This window comes from Rhinolophus sinicus, linkage group LG05, assembly GCF_036562045.2.
Source record: "Rhinolophus sinicus isolate RSC01 linkage group LG05, ASM3656204v1, whole genome shotgun sequence".
In the NCBI taxonomy this organism is placed as follows: domain Eukaryota; kingdom Metazoa; phylum Chordata; class Mammalia; order Chiroptera; family Rhinolophidae; genus Rhinolophus; species Rhinolophus sinicus.
In genome coordinates, this window is record NC_133755.1 from 8,266,693 (window position 1) to 8,288,587 (window position 21,895).

Genomic DNA, 21,895 nt, shown 5'->3' on the forward strand with positions numbered 1-21,895 from the left:
GTACTCTTTATATACGATTTTCCCTCTTAGTCACACACTAATCTCCAACTGTTCCAAGTCTGCATACAACAGTCAATTCCCTATGTTGTGTGGCACCGGGCTCAAATATATCCTATGGTAGTTACAGGTTTTTAAAATAATGATTTAAAATAAATCATGTTTCTTATAAATTATAAAAATTATAAAAAATAAATGAGATGTTGATAATAAATGAAATGTCTCATCATTACACATATGTGTAGATGTAGCTATACATATATATCTATACATACATACATTTGATTCCAGTGTGCTTTTGGTTTCATTCTCTATGTGAGAATGTGTGTTATATGTATACATTTGAACATATATAATACACAAACATGTACAGGGTTTCATGTCCTAATTTTGGTACTTAGCGTTATATTGTAAACCAGTGGTTTTCAACCCTTTTTTGTCACTCATTATTTCCCCTTTAAGAAGCCTTTTTAAACAAAATTATCCAAATGGTTGCCTGATAGATTTTTTTTTAAATATTTTGTTTATTGGGGAAAGGGAACAGGACTTTATTGGGGAACAGTGTGTAATTCCAGGACTTTTCTTCCAAGTTGTTGTCCTTTCAGTCTTAGTTGTGGAGGGTGCAGCTCAGCTCCAGGTCCAGTTGCCGTTGCTAGTTGCAGGGGGCACAGCCCACCATCCCTTGTGGGAGTCAAACTGGCAACTTTGTGGTTCAGAGGATGTGCTGCCAGTCAACTGAGCCATCCAGGAGCTCAGCGGCAGCTCAGCTCAAGGTGCCGTGTTCAATTTTAGTTGCAGGGGGCACTGTCCACCATCCCTTGTGGGACTCGAGGAGTTGAACTGGCAACTTTGTGGTTGAGAGCCCACTGGCCCATGTGGGAATCGAACTGGCAGCCTTCGGAGTTAGGAGCATGGAGCTCCAACTGCCTGAGCCACCGGGACGGCCCCACCTGATAGAATTTTAATATCATAGATACACCACTTATTTGCTTATGTTATTTTATATATATATATATATATATATATATATATATATATATATATATATATATATATATATACATATATATGTATATATACATATATATGTATTATTTTTACCCCAAAACCAATTTTCACTCCCTGAAAGGTAATATTGCACTTGTTAGAATGCATAATGCAAACATACAGCTATGTACATTAAATGTTGGAAATATTTTACTATCAATAAATATGCAGCTTATTGAATATCTGAAACAGATTTGCTTAAACTGAATGTCACAAAATGTATTTCTCAACTGCTGAGCATGGACATGAAGTGACAGTGATCCACATCTTGTTACATGCAGCAATAGAAAATTTTTCTATAGGTAAGGGATCCATGCAAGGTCAAGTCCTATAATATTTCATGTAGAAAACATGTAAAACACGATAAGAGAGAGAAAAAGAAAATTAAAACTTAAAATATACTTAAATAAGTGAATAGAAATAAATACCTCTTTGTGTCCATGTGCATAAACATTGAAATACTTCTGATTATTTCCTTGATCAAAGTACATAGTTGAAATTATTAATTCAATAACAAGAAATACCAAATATCATTGATTATTGACATACTTTTGTCAAAATACTATTTAACAAATAAAAGTGATTTAATTTTCACCAGCCAAAATCATATAACATTTTCCATCATTCACTAGCATTAAAAATAAAATTAAAACCCATTCATTCATGATGCACTTGGGGCAGGAGTGTATCACATAGCTTCTTTCATGTGTGTTTTGTGAGACTGATATTTTTCACGTGTTTGTATCTTCTACTAATTGTTAGATCTAAATTTCTGCAAATTTCATCAACAAATTCCTAGAAAGACAAATATGGAGTCAAAAGCAATTACATAAAATAAAAGTGAAGAAATCTTTTGATAGTCTAAATGACTAACAAAACCAAGAATGGAATTGTAGAAAAATCAAGAAATGTAAATGAAATATTTCTAGAATTACAACTATCATTTTACTTAAGCTTAATTAGTTTTATTATTGCCTGGTCTTCTTTACAGTGATACCTTAGCAATTCCCTCATGTTAGTCTAAATTACTTACCAGTTTAGAATTATAACAAATATATACTAACTGAATTGTCAACCATTAGGCCATAGAAAGTTTAAAGAGAGAGGGCAGGCACACACAGTAAATTACTTTTTGACTAAGACCTAATCTTGAATATTAAGTGCAAAAACAAAAGTAGATAATGTATATATTCTTGATATTATTTTTTTGTTTCTTATTTTTCAATTAGGGTTGACATACAATATTATCTTAGGTTCAGATGTACAACATAGTGATTAGACATTCATATAACTTACAAAGTGATCACCCCGATAAGTCTAGTGCCCATACACAGTTATTACAATATTATTGACTATATTCCCTGTGCTGTAGTTTACATGCTGATGACTATTTTTATAACTGGCAATTTGTCCTTCTTAATCCCCTTCACCTTTTTCACCCATGGCAAAGCATCAAAATGTGTATAAAACACTTCCCATCTTACAGAGGAAGAAACTAGGATTCCCTAATGCACATACAATAGTTGACAAAAGTCACATACCTAAGAATAGTTACAGCTATGACCTGATACCTAACAGGTGTGGCTCCAAAGCCATGTGTGTTCTTTCTGCAACTGAGTGATGTATACATACTTGCACACATGTGCATACACGCTTAGGAAACATGATGAATAAACATGTTCTTTAAAAAATGAAGGACCATCATATGAATACAGTGTTATACACTAAATCATAAAACTGAAAACAAAAGTAACTCAAGTGATCACACAGCCAAAATCTTTCACTTTATAGAGAAGATGAAAATTGCAAGGGAAGTATTTGTCAAAGTTCAAGCAAACACTTAATAACAAAACCCAGGTCAGAATTCTATTGTAATAACAATGTCTCACTCTAAAGGATAGGTTGTCATAAAAGAAAAAAGTATTGGAAATGGACAACATTCAGAGATGATTTAGTTGTGAGAAAAAATTATAGTCATCTTTTTAACCTTAGAACAAATGCAAATATTGCCCAAAACTTTTAAACTACATTTGGTATGAATTCCACAACTTTTAGAGTTATTTATACTTATCTGCTAATCCTTTTTCTCCAACACATTAAGTTTACAAATAAGTCTCTGAGAATGAATTTTAATACAGTGAAAATATTTTTTCTTAAAAACCAAAACTGTATTCATAACATTTCATAAGCAGGTTTTTTTCAAATTGTCCATACCAATGATTATACAACTGAATGCATATCCATCACCCAGTCCATCAGTTATTAAATATGCTTTGAATACCAAGATAAGCTCGACATCGTGCTAAATTCGGAGTACATAAATATCAATGAGATACAATGCTTGTCTTTGTACGTTATTTCATTTCATCCTCAGAACAATCCTATGATATAGGAAATGCATTTATTTTTGTTAACATAAAACAGATAAGGCAACTGTGTCTAGACACATTCATAATATAAGTGAATTGCCTAAAGTCCTATATCTCACCTGATACGTTACAGAACTTGATATGAATCCTATTATTCTGACTTGCAGTTGGCACTTTATTTTTCCTATAACAGAAGTTCACATTCTTCAAAATCCACTGAGCTGTAATTCTCAAACTAGGTCCCCGTATTTCGGAAAGTTCTCAGAAGAATTCCTGGGCAACTAGAAACCACTGGTTGTTTTCTAAAATAGTGCTATCTGGTAGCTCCTTGTGTGATGATGGATAGGTTCACTATCTGCATGCCCAATATAGTATCCACTGGCCAGATGTGTCTATTGAGCATTTGAAATGTGGCTAGTCTACCTAAAAAGCTGAATTTTTCAATGTGTTTAATTGTAATTATTTTATATGTCAATTTAGATAGCCCCGTGGCTTAGTGGATGTCCTAATGAGTAGCACAGTCAGAACATCATTTTTACTTAAAGAATCAGAGCACAGGGGGAAGCATATGATTTTATACAAAATAATGGGATAAATCACAGGACAGATAAGCACATTCAATCAATGTTTAACTTTAAGACCAGGACGTCCAAGCAAATTCTTACTTGCTGCTGCAAAAAATAGTCTTCACGTCCCTGAGGCCTTTCCTTTGACCTTTTGGGCACTTGGACTGAGATGCTTGAGAACATTTGAATGAAATTAGAATTAGATATCCTATTTAGGAATTTCAATCTCTGATTCTCCGCAATGAATAGAAAACAGCGAGTATGTTCAGAAATCCTAGAGTTCAAGATGAATTGGGTCAAAATAAATAAGACCTAAGTAAATTTGCACAACATCTAGTTCACTGACCTTATACTTTGGAAGTAGGATGTCAAGCTCAGAAAAGTTATTGACTTCCTCATGTGTAAATACCTAGTAAGTTTCAAAGTCAGGTTGAGAGGTCAAGTCTGCAAACTCTCAGGCCACGACTTTTAAATTATCCCTAGTACTTTACTGACCTTCTGGTTTGGCATGGCCAGTTAAGCTTCTTATTAATCCTCATTTAAAAAAAAAAAAAAAGAAAAAAGAAAAAAAGAAAGAAAGAAAAAAAAGAAAAGGTACTTTCTTCAGTCATTTTTTTCTATTATATGTTATGGCAGGCATGTACGCCAATGGGGAACACTTAAAATGTCAAGGAACAGACACAATCAGTAAAGTTGTGGGATATAAAATCAACACACAAAAATCAATTGCATTTCTATACACTAACAATGAATTATCCAAAAAGGAAATAATCTCCTATACAATAGCACCAAAGAGAACAAATTTAACCAAGAAAGTGAGCAATCCATACACAGAAAACTATAAAATATTGATAAAAATGTTGAAGAAGACAGAAATAAATGGAAAGACACCTGTGTTCATGGATTGGTAGATGTAATATTGTTAAAATGTTCATACTACATGAAACAATCTATAGATTCAATGCAAGCCCTATCAAAATCCCAATAACATTTTTATATAAATAGAAAAAAACATAAAATTCATATGGAACCACAAAAGACCTCAAATATTAAAATCAGTCTTGGAAAATAACAGTGCTGGAGGTACCACACTTCCTGAGTTTAAAATATATTACAAAGCTACTGCAGTTAAAACAGTATGTTACTGGCACATAGAGACATATAAACCAATGGAACAGAACACAGAGCCCTTAAATAAACCCATCAATTACAGCCAACTAACTGATCTTCAACAAGAGTGCCAAGAATGCACAATGGGGAATAGATAGTCTCTTCAATAAACACTGCTGGTAAAATTGGATATACACATGCAAAAAACAATTACATTGGACCCTTATCTCATACTATATACAAAAATCAACTCAACCTGGATTAAAGATTAAACCTAAGAACTTAAAGTATAAAATTATAGGAGAAAACTTCTTGACATTATTTCTTAGGTATGATACCAAAAGCACAAGTGATAAAAGCAAAAACAGTCAAGTGAAACTACATCAAACTAAACAGCTTCTGCATAGCAGAGGAAATAAATAATGGACTAAAAAGGCAACCTACAGAATGGGAGAAAATATTTGCAAACCATATATCTGAGAAGAGGTTATATCCAAAATATGTAAGGAATTCTTACAACTCAATAGCAAAACACAAACCCTATGAAAAATGGGCAAAGAGAATTCCTAAAATACAACAACAAAAGAATCCAATTAAAAAGTGGGCAAAGGACTTGAATAGACATTTCTTGAAAGAAGATATGCAAATATAATGAAGACATGCTCAACATCAAGTTTAACGATGATTAGTGAATCATTAGGAAAATGCAAATCCAACCTGCAATGAGATAGACTTCACACCCATTAGGATGGCTACCATTAAAAAATAAAACAAAGCAAAACAAAACAAAAAAGAAAGAAAATAACAATTGTTCGTGTGAGGATGTGGAGAAATTGGAACCCTTGTGCACTGTTTTTGGAATATAAAATGGTATAGCTGTTGTGAGACACAACATGGCAATTCCCCCAAAAAAATTAAGAATAGAATTATCATGATCCAGAAACTCCACTATTTGGAACATACCCAAAACAATTTATAGCAGGGTCTTGAAGAGATATTTGTACACCCACATTGGTAGCAGCGTTATTCACAATAGCTAAAATGTGGAAACAACCCAAGTGCCCATCAATGGATGAATGGATAAGCAAAATGTAGTATATACATACAATGGGAAATTATTCAGCCTTAAAAAGTAAAGAAATTCTGACACACACTACAACATGGATAAAGTTTGAGGACATTATTCTAAGTGAAATAAGCCAGTCATGAAAACACTAATACTGTATGATTCCATTTATACTTAGAGTAGTCAACATCATAGAGACAGAAGTAGAATGGTGATTGCCAGGGACTAGAGAGAAAGGGGAATAGAGAGTTAACAAAAATGTGGAACATGCCTACAATAAAATATTATTCAACCTTAAAAATAAGGAAATCGGGCCATTTTGAGTATACAGATTAACCTGGAGAATGTTAAACTAAGTGAAATAAACCAGTCACAAGAAGATAAGTGATTCCACTTCAATGAGGTATCTAAAATAATCGAACTCATAGAAACAGAGTAGAATGGGGCAGGGAGAGAGGAGAAATGGGAGCTGGTGATAATGAGTATAAAGTGTCAGTTATCAAGGTGAGTAGGCTCTAGAAATCGGCGGTACACCATTGTGCCTTAGTTAAAATACTGTATTGCATGCCTAAATTTTATTAGGAGGGTAAATCGCACGTTAAGTGTTCCACCACAATAAAAATACAAATAAATGTAATGTGAAAGAAAAGTGTTACTTGGGATGGACTCGCCACCATGGAGATGGCACATATTAATGGATCACACAACTCATGACCTGGAACTGCCCTTCTTCCCTTTGTAACTGTGGGAAGTTTATAAGTCTCATTAGCACTCAGAGAAAACTTGTGAGATTTCCTGATGGACTGTTTTATGGCATCTCGGCAGACTTATTATGAAATGAAGTGATCATGAGCACATGTTATCTGGCTAATTTAGAAACAGGCACCAAATTGTTCAAATTGTTCACATTGATTGACATGAGTCTCAGGGGCATTGCCTTGGGTTCCTAAGATAATTTCTTCCTCAGGATTACCATAGTAGCGGTTCCTGGAATGTAGGATATAAAGTTCCACTGGGGATAGGCAGGTTTTTAAAAATAAGAGTATCATCACCACAGATGTCTACAGTGTTAATCTCACGAGAAAGAGATTTTGAAGAGATTATGTGTTACTACATGTCATCTCTCCTTTTTGATACATAAAATGATGTCTGTACAAGAAGGCAGGGAATGAGGCGGTCAAACATTACCAGGTTGTTTCTTGACTTCTTTTACCACTCTAGGCACCACTGTTTATAATCGATGGTCATTGGAGAACATTAAATATCGTCCCTTTTCCCATCGCCAACTTACCTCTTTAACTGGTAAACCAAAATGCTCAAAATATCCATTGCTATCTGAGCTAACACAAATGACAAGACTGTCAAGCCAGGCTCAGACACATCAGAGATCATATATATATATATATATATATATATATATATATATATATATATATATATATATATATATATTTTAATTTATTGGGGTGACAATTGTTAGTAAAATTACATAGCTTTCAGGTGTACAATTCTGTATTACATCATCTATAAATCCCATTGTGTGTTCACCACCCAGAGTCAGTTCTTCCATCACCATATATTTGATCCCCCTTACCCTCATCTCCCACCCCCACACCCCTTACTCTCTGGTAACCACTAAACTATTGTCTGTGTCTATGAGTTTCTCTTCAGAGATCATATTTATTAGGTTGGTACAAATATAATTGCGGTTTTTGCAATTTTTAACCTTTTAAATCACAATTATGTTTGCACCAACCTAATAGTATCAAATTTTCCCAATTATACCAAGGACATGAGCAATAAAGAGGCTCAGAGAAAACAGAGAGAGGCCTGAGACATCAAGGCAGCTCTGTCTTCCTGTATCAGACCTGCACTGTCTGGTCCGGAATGTAGACAGGATCTCCAAGCGAGGATTTAAAGGTATTACCTAACGCAAGGAAGAGCCTTTAAGCTCTGAAACATCTTTGCTTCATCCCCCAGAGAGCTGCATCACCTAACATCACTTTCTCCAGGGAGCCCTGCCTCATCGGTTCTGAGTTCATTCACAATTTGTCCTCCTTTAGACAGGGGTGTCCTGCTGAGGGCATTTACTAGATAAAGCCTCTTCCTCCAAGCAAATAGTATTAATCTATTTAACTGCAACTACAGGCAACTGGAGACTAGAACACGTCACCTGCCCTCTTTTTCTTTACCTACTCCAGGGATGTACTGCCCCTGGGGGCAGAAAGTGAATGGGTCACATTGTGGAAGGAATCTGCTTTACTCAAGTCTAGCAATTTAAATGTTTTCACATCTAAAAAAATGTCTTCACAGCAATGTCTAGACTGGTGTTTGACTAAGAAACTGGGCACTACAGCTTAGACAAGGTAACATGTAAAAATAGCCATTGCACGTCCTTTAATCCTTCTAATCACACTTTGTGGTTAACAGCATTACCACTGCTAACTAGAAATAGGGAACTCAAGGCACACACGTTACTATAGAGTATGTGCAAGGTATTCACAGGTTCTGTGCTTCTTGCCAAAGCTGTCAAGAGGTTTCACTGAAAGGTGCAACTGAACCAGCCTTAAATGATCAGAAGAAACTAACCATGAAGAGAAATGGAACCCAGATATTTTAGCCAAAGGAAACTGCTCCTTAGGCTAAAAGTGCATGATGGTGTGCTTTAGAAACTGCAGTATTTCTACATGCTGGAGTATTGGCCATGTTTTAGTGAGAAGGAGGAGGGAACAGAGAGGGAAATGAGGTTACAGGACAGATGTCAGATCATGAAGAACTTTAAGTGCCATGTTAATGAGTTTGTTACTTTTCTAATGGGGAGGAAATGCGAGTATTCATTGAAAGCCCTTTAGAAAGGATGGCTATTGGAAGGGATAGCTACTTAGAAGGCTTGTCCAGATTTGCCCATCAGAAATGTCATGATGGTAGCAATGTAGAGTTTGAGGTTGAGAAAGAGAAAGACTAGTGTTGCAGAGATTATTCGGAAGGCCACTGCAATATTCAACTTTTTTTTTTTTTTTTTTTTTTCAATTTGGAAACTACAGAAGAATCAGGATGGCTGAGACTTTTCTGCCAGTGTGCCTAGACATATGGCAAATCTTCGAATGGAGATCAAGTTTATATAGTGCGCAGATGGATTTTGGAGGAATGAAGAAGAAACTCAGATCATACTGATTTTGAGCTGCCTCCTGGAATCCAGAAGATAATCTAACAGAGGTAAATGCACAGATCTATAGCTCAGGAGTGAGAGCTGGGCAATAAACATAGGCTCTAAATGTATGACAAAACTGATAGAAGGTAATCGGTTTTTAAAACCTTGGTTTACAAGTATGGCACCAGAAAATACTTAAATTCTACATAAATGAGTCAGGGACCACTAACCGAATTTACCATGGATGCACCGGGGCCACATACGAGTACCCTGGGAGCTGCGGGAAGGCTACGCTTTGTCTAGCAGGAGAATTAAGTCTTCAGTAACAGGAAAATAGGCTAATACACTCAATTTCCCTTGGCTCATTTTAACCTTATTTGCTAACATATTTGAATTGTCCTTTTACAGAAACACTGGAACGAAGTTATGTAAAAGAGAAAAAAAAAGTAATTTCTGGGGAAAAAAAAGTACCAGACACATAATCACAGAGTAAGAGGTAAAAGAACCAAAGCATCAGAATCAGAGACATAATAAGGAGCATGAGACTATGCTGGGAGACTTCCACGTTCCGTACTATGAAACAGTCACTGTTGTACAAGCATTCTGGGTTCTAAGCACTGTACCTGGATTAAATCATTCGTTCCTTGTAAGAGTACATGGGACAATACCTGTGCATAGCTCCATTTCACAGATGAGCATGATGAGGCACAGAGAATTCAAAGCTACCAAATTCATCCAACTACTAGTTGTTGTGGCAGGATGCTTTATCATGGCATTTACTGACTCATGGAGAAGCATGATTTATGAACCAATCATTTATTATTTCTTGATTAACACTGGAGATGATAAAATGGAAAAAGGTAAACAGAGAAGAGATCAACTAAATTCCAGCTGGACCAAGTGCTCACTGTGTGACTGGATGAATTATCCCATTAAGTGTCAAAGTTCTCACTTCAAAAGTATATTTGAGCTTCTGTGTGAGGCTACATATGAAGTAGCATAGGGTGTTAAGGCTGTGCTAGGTACGCATTTACTCCTTTCCTTTTATCTTCTTTAAAAAAGGGACTCTTTGACCTGAGATTCCCGGATATATTTTGTGTACGCCATCAAATTGCATGTAAAAATGCATGCATGCCTGTATTCCACTTATCTTCATAAGAATGCAAAGGAAAAAAGAAAGAAAAGAAATATTATCCTGTGACATTATATTAAAATTAAGGTATGTGACAAAGTACTCCAAAAATGTTTTAAAGAGCCAGAAAAACTCTTGAAATATTTTAATTTACCTTCATGAGAAATCATTTTAGATGTAAAATTTATATTACAGAGATAATGACATAATGAATTTTCAGCTATGGTTATTAATTTGGTAAATTTTTTATAAGTTTGTGTGTATATGTGTCCATGAGAGAGAAAAAGAGGAGAGAGAGAGAGAGAGAAACACCCGTCAGGAGTTTTTTTTGAAGTTCTTAGACTCAGGAAAAGTATTCCATTTTAAACTTAATTGGTAGAGTCCTGTATTGTTCAGGGAGTTTTATGCTCTGCATTTGATTCTATAAACTCATGAAGAAATATAAGCAATTGTCATTTCTATTATAAATCAAAAGTAATAAAAATGGTCCTGTTTTATGGGAGATGCGAGCAGTGTGTACCGTTTCTTTATGGCCTTTGTATTTCTAGCTGGCCAAAAGCACCCCTTATTTCATTCTACACAGCTGTCAGCCTAGGAAGCACTGAAAAGAATCACAGAATAAATGTGCATTGCATCTAGCTTTTGCGTCCTTCTGCTAGAAAAGGTGAAATGGGTTAAAATCTCTTCTCTTTTGGTGATGAAGATTTCAGAATGAAGTCTTTTTATAACAATACCCCAGACATCCTCCTCAGTGAAGAGCTATTTCTTCCTGGGAGACTCTGCCCTTGAGAGGATGCAAAAAGCATCTAAAGAACTAGACAGATGTTGGAAAGGAGTCAGGTAAAAAAAAAAAAGGAGTTGGAAAGGAGTCAGGTAAAACTTTGACTAAGTAGAGAAAAATTCCAGAAAGGACAGACTAGCTAAGTTTGAAAACCTGCTCTGCTATTCACCCACTTTCTAATCCAAAGCATCATTGAATAGTAAATTTAAAGGTCGAAGAGTCTTGAGAGTTCATCCAGGCCAGTGGCTTACAAACTTAAGCTGTAAACATTGTTTTACAAAATGTTTTTAAATGACGTATTTTTTCCCTCCAAGGAGTCCTATATTATTTTCCAATATTAAAAATAAATATTTTAAATTGAGTGAAAATACATGGCATTCCAAGAGGTCATGCCCATGTTAGCTTTCCCCTCTGAGTCAACTTCATATGATTTTTGGTTTCTCTGAAGACAATTTTCAAATCACCCATTTAGTGCAAAGTTTCTCCTCAGGCTGTTTTTAATACTAATATGCATATTGACAGAAATCTAAATTTCAGGAGTCCCTTATACAGCATTCCTGCCAAGACTGTCCAGCGTCTGTTTCAATACCACTAACAATACAACATTCAATACCTTTTCATTACTGTGATGTGTTAATCATTGGAAAGTTATGACATTGAATTTAAATTGTTATCCAAGCACCAACCCTCAATTCTGCCTTCTGGGGGAAAAGACTGCATGTCTGTTTTTAAAAATTTGAAAATTTTCCGTTCTAGAACTCTTCCTACACATGGGTTCTAGAATCATCTCTATTTTGGCCCCATTCCTGTGAATTATCTTTATTTTAATTCTAGCTGTCTTAAATATGTCACCATCAAGAAGCACAGAAATAGTATCCAAGTGAAATTATGTAATTTTGCTCACATAATTTCAAGTAAGTTACCTGGAGTCACATATAATAAATACTTACTGCAAAAATGTGAAGAATTGAACACCATTACATTTGAACACCTGACATTTTATCTTACACTGATATTACGAATCCCTCTCACATATGTTATTTCATTTATTTCTACTGCAGTCCTGAGAAGCTGGGTAATATCTACATTTGCCAGATTAAATTAAAAGCTGTTCAAAAGAGTCAAGTCTCTATAGCAGCAATTAATTAGGTAGTGACAAGTCTAGAGATAGAATCTGAACTAATGTCCCCTCCTCAAGTATATCAATCCAGATGAATGGCTATCAAACAGATGTTATTTGCTAAATAACTATATTATGTATAGCAAAGCATGAGGTATTCAAGAGGGTACTATGTGACACAGAATAAAAAGTTGTAAACTATGTAAGTGCTGATCACTGGGGAGTCTCACTTCTGGCGTGACAGCATGAGGAACTGTGCAGAGCTGTCCCTAGCAAATTGGGTAACATTAAAAACAATTAAAGTCTCTGAGAATGGCCTTAAAGGCATATGCCAAGTAAGGAAACATATATTCAGAGTTTTCTTACTAAAACTTAGTAAGAAAATTGAGAGACTGTGACATTTAAATCAAGAAGGAGTTCCTCCCTCACCCTCCCAACTCAGCAAGAAGGAAATGCCATTTCAAACCAGTACAGTGAAACACACTTGGCCTCAGCTTCCTACAGGTCCCACTTGCGGGGGCTGTCTTTCTAGGAGGGACAGTTGAAAATAGTTCTCATTCTGCCCCCAGCTACCTGTTGCTGAGGTTAAGTTCCAGGCAAGAGTGGCTGAAAGCTGGGGAAAACCTTCTTTATCCCAGCCCCCACTCATGGGGCAGAGGCTTTACGTTGGTTACGGGGCTGTGACAATTCTAGGGCCTCCACTGTCCTTGCGCCAGCTTCTGAGGCAATGGTGTCACACTTGGGGAAGTAAACTAAGGAGACTTGGGACTCCTGCTTCTCCCAGGGAATACTCAGATCCTAGAGTGGGGGTGTCACACAGAGACATTTTGCCTTGCAGGAAAAATGGACTTCTGTCTTTCCACAAAGGAAGTACCTTCACTTGCAACAGTGTGGAGAAGTAGAAGCCTAAAAGTGCCATCGAAAACAGTGCAGGTAGTGGAGAATGGGAGAGAAGATCAATAGGTTTATTAAAGACGTATATTTAAGTCAGGTTGGCTAGTTTGCCAGAGAGAAGCAGAGGAAGAAAATTCTGAGAGGAGAACTCATGGGGACCAGAACAAATCTGAATGAGTGGCCTCCAGAACTATCTTTGCAAAGGTCCAACGTGGTTTTTGGAAAAAAAATATGGCGCAGAGCACTTTTTAAAACAGGAAAGCAAACGCCCTGCAATTAGTAGGGCTTAGGAGCTGGGTGTGTGCAGGGAAAGAGCTGGCCAAAGAAGATCCTACCCTCCAGTTCCACCCCTTGTTACTTGTGGGCACTGCCAGCACGGGACTTCTGGAAAGCATCACCAGAGGCTTCACAAGGCAGCAATGGAATGAGGGAAGACTTCGCTAAAATAATCTAGGCCGTCAGCAAACATGTAAATATGCATGTAATTTGAACACACTCAGCATCTTAGATGAGTACCAGAGTTGCTACAATATCCAGCATTTGACAACAATTTATGGCACATGTAAAAAACAAGAAAGTTTCTCTCTCTCTCTCTCTCTCTCTCTCAAAGCAAGCAACAGGAATGGCTTGTGAAAACAACTAGAGGTTCAATTTAATAGGACAAAGACTTCAAAATAGTCATTATAAATATATTAAGAACTAAAGGAACCCATGATGAAGGAAGTAAAGGAAGGCTGGTTGCTAAGCCCCTGGAACCTTGAAGATGGTTAGTGAGCCCTCCAGCCACTCAGCACAGGCAGCGCTGCTTCTGTGAATCCCATGGCCACGGAAATGCCTTGACAGCATTCCTCATGTTCCCATCCACACAGTGAACATGCAAGCGACATCTTCAACAACACCCTCTCAACCATTTAGAAGTAAGTACTTCTGTTGTGTTTCAGAAAACCCACAGCTTCCCTCTAGTGTACCACAGAACATGTCACATAGCCATTGCTTTCTTATGTCTTTCATTTTTTCTCAATAATTTCCTTGTAAACTGATGGTTGGGCAGGGAAAAAAAAGGAATTCTGATCTTTCTACTCTGAAAACAGAGCAGTGTCAGGGTCTCATAGAAGAGGTCAACAAATGTTTAGTGAATTGCACAGAACCAGCTCTTCTACATAATTTGACTATAGTGCCATAAGAGTATAGTGCTTGTGCGTGTTTGTGTGTGTGTGTGCACTTATGCATAGGGCTTGTATAGAAATAGGGATGACACTGTAAGTAAATAAGTGTTTGAAGCCATGATCTGTGCCCATTGCTCCCTACTATCTACACTAGATTACACTACTTACATTTAATCTCACATTGGTTGTTGTAATTTGGCCATCAATTGATAGATTTGTTTATAATCTTACAAGGAAACAATGTTGACACACGAAGGTAATGCTGCTGCTTAAATTTTGATGCATTTGGCGGAACTAAAGGCCCATTATATTGAAGCCACACTTAAAAGATAACACACTACACCAGTCTATCAGATGTAATTAGAAACTTTAGAAAGAACAACTGAAAAGATTTTCAAGACAAAGCAGGGTAGACTCAAATGAGTCACACCAACTTTTTATGGGTTCATAGTGCCTATCTGTGAAAAATTATGGCCCGTTACAAATGAAAATGGGTAAGTTGCAGAGTAAAGGAATACTAATCAAGTATTCCAAAAATTAAAGCAAAATCTCTGAGCATTAATTTATTTACAGCACGAATAATTAATATCCACCTCAGATTTAATTACAAGCCATGGTCAATTAACTAATTTAGCAACAATGTGTGAATAATGGATACATTTGTTGCACTAGATGAAACTTTAAATAATGAGATTGTTTTCCCAAACATTTCTGACAATGAAACAGAATATTATTATGAGAATTTAGAATATTTTTTTCTTTTTAACTTTACAACTCGGGTTGAATATGAATATATTCATGGCATTTACTTACACCTTTTGGAAAAAGTTAGAAAGATATCAAGGAATCCATTTGACTAAATTACGTTTTTGTTCTTAATTTCTATAAACATAATAATGGAAGCCAATATGAAGACTTACAATATTAAAACACTGCTCTAAGAGCTTTTCATTTATAAATTAATTAATTCCTATCACAACACTTTAAGGTGAGTGCTATTCTAATATTTAATTTGTACTTTGGAAACTGAGGCACAGAGAAGATGCAAACATGCCCAATTCACGGAATAAATAGCAGAGCTGAGTAAACTCCATAGTGTGTCTTCAAAATGTTGGACTTTACATGGAGCAACAGCCTTACTTAGAATATAAATAATAATAATAAAGAAACGATAATATGCTAATCAACATTAAGAGGTACCTTAAGGTCAGCAGTTACCATAATGGGTAATTATCATTCTAATGGAAAACTAATCTGTCAATTTGGAAGCTTCATTATTTTCCAAGTGGAACTCAGAGGCTCTTGGGAGAGATCTCTGCTTAGCTAAGTATAAATCTCTAACCTCTAAATAACTCAAGGGCTAATTTCCTTGTTTCTTTATGCCCAGTAGAAATAAGCAATGTAGCAATTGGAGCAAGAAATGTTTTAGAAAGTTGGTAAAGCCTAAATCTGAATCCTGGCTGTATCAGTTGCTATCTTTGAGACTTAGGTGGAACTATTTCAGCTCTCTGTATGTTTCAGTCTTATTCTGCTAAGTGGGGACAATGATCCTCAATTAATAGTCACAAAATTACATGAATGTCATATGTATTTCTGCCAGGCATGGGGGCTGGCTATATACATTTTAGTTTGATATTCAGTATAATTCAGTTTTCTTTTCACACAGTGGAAATATTTGATGAAAATAAACACTAAATCGTCTTGCTTTGCTCTTTAAATCTTGCAATTATGAGAAAGTTATAAAACACAATTATTTTCTATAATAGGACAGGACAGTTATAACTAACTTTTAAACACTGTTTTGGTTTCCAATATAGTTTATCTTACATAGTTTATACAATATCTTAAAATAAATTAAAAGAGATTTCCTATTTGTTGGTTTAGTTTTTATTCTTTTAAAATGAACACTTAATCTCATTTAGAAAAAAAATAAAACAGTGAGTTGTCACTGAAAAAAGAAAAGAAAATGCTTATTAAATGCTCATTTGAATCAAAGCTTTGAAGCAGAATTTAGTTAATTTGCTAGTTAAAAAAATTTTTTTTTTCATCTATGTTAACCCACAGGGCACTTTATAAACAAGAACTCAGTACTTTGTGGAAACTTTTTTTGTCCTTAATAAGTAAACATATCCCATATGCTCTCAATATAACTTTAGCTAAAAGCAGTTTGCCCAGCTATTTCTGTCTGAATAAAGTCATCCCAACAGGTCTAGCGGTAGCATCATTGAGCCCCAGGGGAATTCTTAGTGAGAAGGCTTCTGATTTCCTGCTGAGAAGACCTATCTTCCTCACAGAATAAAATTACTAGGCCTCCAAAGAACTGTGCTACATGTTAGATTAAATTTATCTGTCATCATGTAGTTATTTACTTGACGCGTTTGCTAGGATGGTAAATACAAAGTCAAATACCATATATTTAATCACAAAACTTTCTACCTTGGGTATTACCGTGTGTAGGTACCCTTGTGCAAATAAATTCAATTAAAAATTCACACACACACACATAGATATAGATATAGCTGTAGACATAGATGTCGATATATGTTGACAAAGGCTAAAAGGAAGGTTTAGGCTGAATTTACACAATATGGGAATAGTCTAGTTATGCTAAATAGAGACGAAGAACTCTTTGTGGTACATTGTTCCATCAGTTACACAAAGCTGTATTAAAATTTTCTCTATTATTGCATAGTTCCTCATTTATCATTCTAATTTGTTTTGCATATTTTAGGCCATGTTTTTGGAGCATATATTTTAAGAGTTTATATATCTTCTTTGTTTAGTCTAACTCTTCATCATTATGTTTTCTTTCATCAGCATAATTTTTTCAATTGCTTTATTTTTAATATATGCTGAACTATAAAAGATAAATTTAAAAAGGACTGAAACCACATGGTATGTTCTCTGAAAAATGGCCTTAAGCTAGAAACCAGTATTGCAAAAATATTTGAAAAATTCATAAATATTTGGAAAATAAACTATATTTTTAAGCATCCCAGGAGTCAAATAGGTAATTACAAAGGTGAATTATTAAAAAAAAAAATCAATTTTGTTTCTATTAGCAAAAAAAAAGGAAATTAAAAAATGTTTAAATACAATCAATAGCATAAAAAATGTAAAACAAGGATATATTAAATAAAATGTGTTCACGTTATATGCAATGAAAATAAATAATTGCTGATACAGTTAAACAAAATTAGGAATAAACTAAGTCCTTGGATCAGAAGGTTCAATACAGTGAGGTCAATTACCCCAAACTTATCTTTAGATACAATATCATTCAGTCAAAATCCCAGAGGGCTTGTGGAAAACAGTATGGATAAGCAAAGTCCTCATGAGCCAAAACAGTTTTGAAGATGAGAACAAAATTGGAGGACTCACGCACTTGATTTTAAGACTTACTGTAATTATACAGTATCAGCATAAGAATTATAGATCAATGGAACTGGAAAATTAATGCAGGAATAAATCTACACATATATGGTCTATTGACTTTCAAAAATGTTGCTAAGGTAATTCAAGTAGAAAGAATAATACATTCAACAAAGGAGACAACTGGGCATTCATAAAGATTTCAAAGAATGAAAATAATACATAGCACGTTCACTGAATATAATAAAATTATGCTAAAAACTCTAGATTATACTTCAATGTTTAAAAATAAAAAAGCACAATTCTAAATGGCCCATGAGTCCAAGAAAAAAATATCTTAATTGGAATTAAAATGTTAACTTGAACCTTAATATAAGTCCCCTGGTAATGATATGAGATAATATTTTAAGGAAAAACATTTTAAGGGAAGCCTGACTTGAGAAAAGGGGAGTTTTTCTGTTTTTTGTTTTTTCTTAAGACTGTATCCAATTAAAAAGAATGAATCTTAGACATATAGGTATTTCATTAAACTGTCATGATGAACTTTTCTCTGATTCATACTAAAGATTTAGAGTTAGAATGAAGACACTTTCTCTGAAAAAGAGAAAGCTTAGTCTTCCAGTTTCAAAAGGTATTGATGGATAACAGCATTCCAATTCAGACTTCCTCTACATAACAGATAATTAACTATCTAGTGTACTTAGTAGGAGTTGAGACTGTTTTACACCTGAATATGTTGCCTGCTGTGTAACCTACAGCAATTCACCTAACCCACCTCTATTTCAGTTTCTCCCCTCTCTGCAATTAATAGATCTGCAAGGTTTAGAAGGTTATATCTAGGTTAAATGACACAGGGCTGAAAATACTGGGAAGTCTCAGAGGAATACTACTATACACATAAGAACCAATCATTTGTGTAAAGTTGTCATATGAAAATGATGTGTGAATGCCAGTTAAAACAATGAGCTTTTCTTATAAAGAGTACTATGAATTAACAGAAATCAAAGCCACCCTATTCCTGTTCTTCCAATGCCTGAAAAAAAATCCCCAGACATAGAAATAAAAGGTCCAATTTAATCTAATAATGAGGGTAGAGAAGTCTATCCATTAAGGAGAAATAAAAAATGCATATAGAGATTTTAAACTTCTATAGGGCTCTTTATATATTTTGTAAAAAAAAGTATATGTATGTATATATATACATTTTAATAACTGTATTTATAGGATTTTATGTGGAAACATTAATAATTGATAGAAAAAGACAGTTATAAAATTTAAACTTTATTTGGACTAGAAGAAAAACATCTACAAAATATATGGGAAGGAGCCAATGAGCTATCAGGGTTCATCTCTAATTTAGTTCTTTTAGTTCTTTATCTTCCATAGGCCCTAACTCAATACCTGGAAGTTCAGAGATGCTCAGTAATTATTGGTTCAAATGGATGAAAGAATGAATTCTCATCATTAACATAACTCTTGTTAACAACAACTCTTATGACAAGCTGAAATTCCAAAAATTCCATACAGAGAACACGCACTTACTATACGGCATTTGACTAAATGTCCTCTAAGTTTCCTATGAATGGTTAGAGGTCATGCTTCTATGGCAGATAGATGCTCTAATCAAGCAAAGAGAGAAGAATAATAGGGAAACATGAGACAAAAGGAATTGAATCAATCCCATGGGGTTAAGAGGCAAGATATTCTCTAGACCATTATCCTTAGAAAGCATTAATATTGCTACAATACATTACAATTACAGCTTAGCATTCACCAATGGATGAAAGTACACCTAAGTATCCAAGCTTAGAAAATGATGATGGGTTAGAACCCTATTTATTTTTGCTCCCTCCATGAAATTCACTTATTTTTTGGACGCGTCATGCAGACAATTGAGACTTTCATTAAAACAATTGTAATACTGTACAAAAGTGTGTGAGGCAAAAATCTATGAATAAATCATGAAATAGAATCTCTGTATTTCCAATCACAGATATGCACAGAAAAAAGAAACATTTCTAAGTGAGAAATCTACATATTTTCACCATGCCTCTCTTTCTTCTTCCTATAAAATTGGAAGAACAAAAATTGGCAGAAGATTCCTTTAATCTGGCATACATTCCATTAGAAATTCTAACAGGCTTTTACATGATTTACCAGCAATGTGGAAAGTAAACATGCAGATTTCATCTTGGACTAATAAGACATTTGTTCTTTCAACATAGTTTTTCAAAAAGATCTATCCATATATGTCATAAGAATATAACTTAACTCTTTGAAATTATCATTTGTGTGTGTTGAGATGTCCTTTATTGGTGGCCAAAACACCTCCCCCAAAATAAAACAAACAAACAAACAAAAAACAACCACTGAATTTAGTCCTTCCTTTTTTCCTTGTTTACTTTCCATAAAATATAAACATCTCTCTCCAAATGTCTACTAAATAATATCATCACGTGTACATCTTTTTCACTGAACAGAATCACACAATCTCCTCATTCATAAAGATTTTCTAAGAAGTCACATCTCACTGATCAGAACTTCAGACCTCAATTCATAAAACCAAATCACACAACTGAAGCTGACTGATGTTTGTTTCCAAAACGGGGTCACACTTAGAATTACAGCCAATGTTTAATTCTCTGACTTATGAGCTATCCCATCACTTCATTTTTTTATTCATGAGATCTACTGTATAAATATCATAACTTAATTAAACAATTTAATCATTAGGCTATAAAATAAAATAGAAAATCTGGAAAATACTTATTTTTCCTGTGAAAAATTCATTCATTTGAAAGTGCATATTAGACAACAGAACACTGCTGTAACTATATTTTGGTTACAGCGAAGAATGAAACACAGTCCCATCGTGAAGAAGCTCTCATACTGGAACAAAAGATAGGCGGGTACTTATGATAGTATTGTTAAGAATAAAATACTATTTATAGGGGGTGAAAAGTGGACAGTAGAGTCCTATTAAAACTTTTGTGTTTGACTTAAAGTCAGAACATATCAAAACAGTCACTTCATTCACTATGCATGTTTACTGAATTAACTCTTTGGTTTACAATAAAAGTTCCATGTATATTTAGACGATACATCCTATTAGTTGAAATTTCACATAATCTTAACAGTTTACAAATTACAAATGAAATATAATGCACACATATTTCACAATGCTACTGTAAATGTCTATAAATTATATTTTGATGTATGGAAATGTATGTACCTCTTCCTCTTTCTGAAGTTTAGGTGCCATATACAAGTGTAATAAAATAAAGAATAAATATTTAGGGATATTGAAGTAAAGAGGAAAGATGGGGAGATAAAGTAAGGTTAAATGTAAAGATAATACAAGTAAACGGATTTCATAAAAATCTTATGCAGTACAAAGGTAGGGTATATATCATGTTAAATTCTCTAATAGCCACATTAAAACATCATGTGATCATTTAAAATAACTACTATGTCTTAAACAAAATACAAGACAGAATAAAACAAAAATTTCAGTTCAGAAAAAACATAAATGCAATTTCATAATGCACACAGATTAAGTGATTTGATATAAAGGCCAAACGGTAAATCTTACTAATGTTATTGACATGAATCTACTTGTATATAATGCAAGCATTTCCTGACTCATGGCTTATACCGTAAATAGAAAACATGTATTCATATATTCAACCATTCATTCAAGAAATATATAATAAACGCCTACCGTGATGCCAGATGGTGTTCTACGCACTGAAGATAGTCTTGGCTTCTGCTCTCATAGCACTTCCATTCTAATAGGGGAAAAAAGAAAATATAAACAGCAAAATCATTGCATGTAAGAGACTGATGAAACAGAATGAATTAAATGAATAAAAGGGGAGGAATTATGTGGCTGAGCACAGTGTTGTACTGGATTGTTAGGGATTATCTCACAGATGAGGGACTATTGAAACCTACAGGATAATTGAGGCATCACATGAATGCCTCAATTATCCTGTAAAAGGGCACGCGAATACCTGGGGTAAGTTGTTTTAGGCACAGTGAAAAGTAAATGCAAAGTCTCCAGAACACAGCTTGATTTTTGGAGACCTCACTAGGGACCTAGAGTGGTGGAGGCAGGAGCCCAA

The 21,895-nt window shown here is 34.6% G+C and overlaps 1 protein-coding gene across 1 annotated transcript in view; it reads right to left on the bottom strand.

The window, feature by feature from the left end:
* LOC141571503 (lysocardiolipin acyltransferase 1-like) overlaps positions 1–21,561 on the bottom strand; it is an 822,971-nt gene extending 801,410 nt beyond the window's left edge. Inside the window, exon 1 of the mRNA XM_074331707.1 lies at positions 21,493–21,561. The gene's annotated coding sequence lies outside the window, so the exon portion shown is untranslated. The remainder of the gene's footprint in view (positions 1–21,492) is intronic.
* Positions 21,562–21,895: the final 334 nt, after the last annotated feature.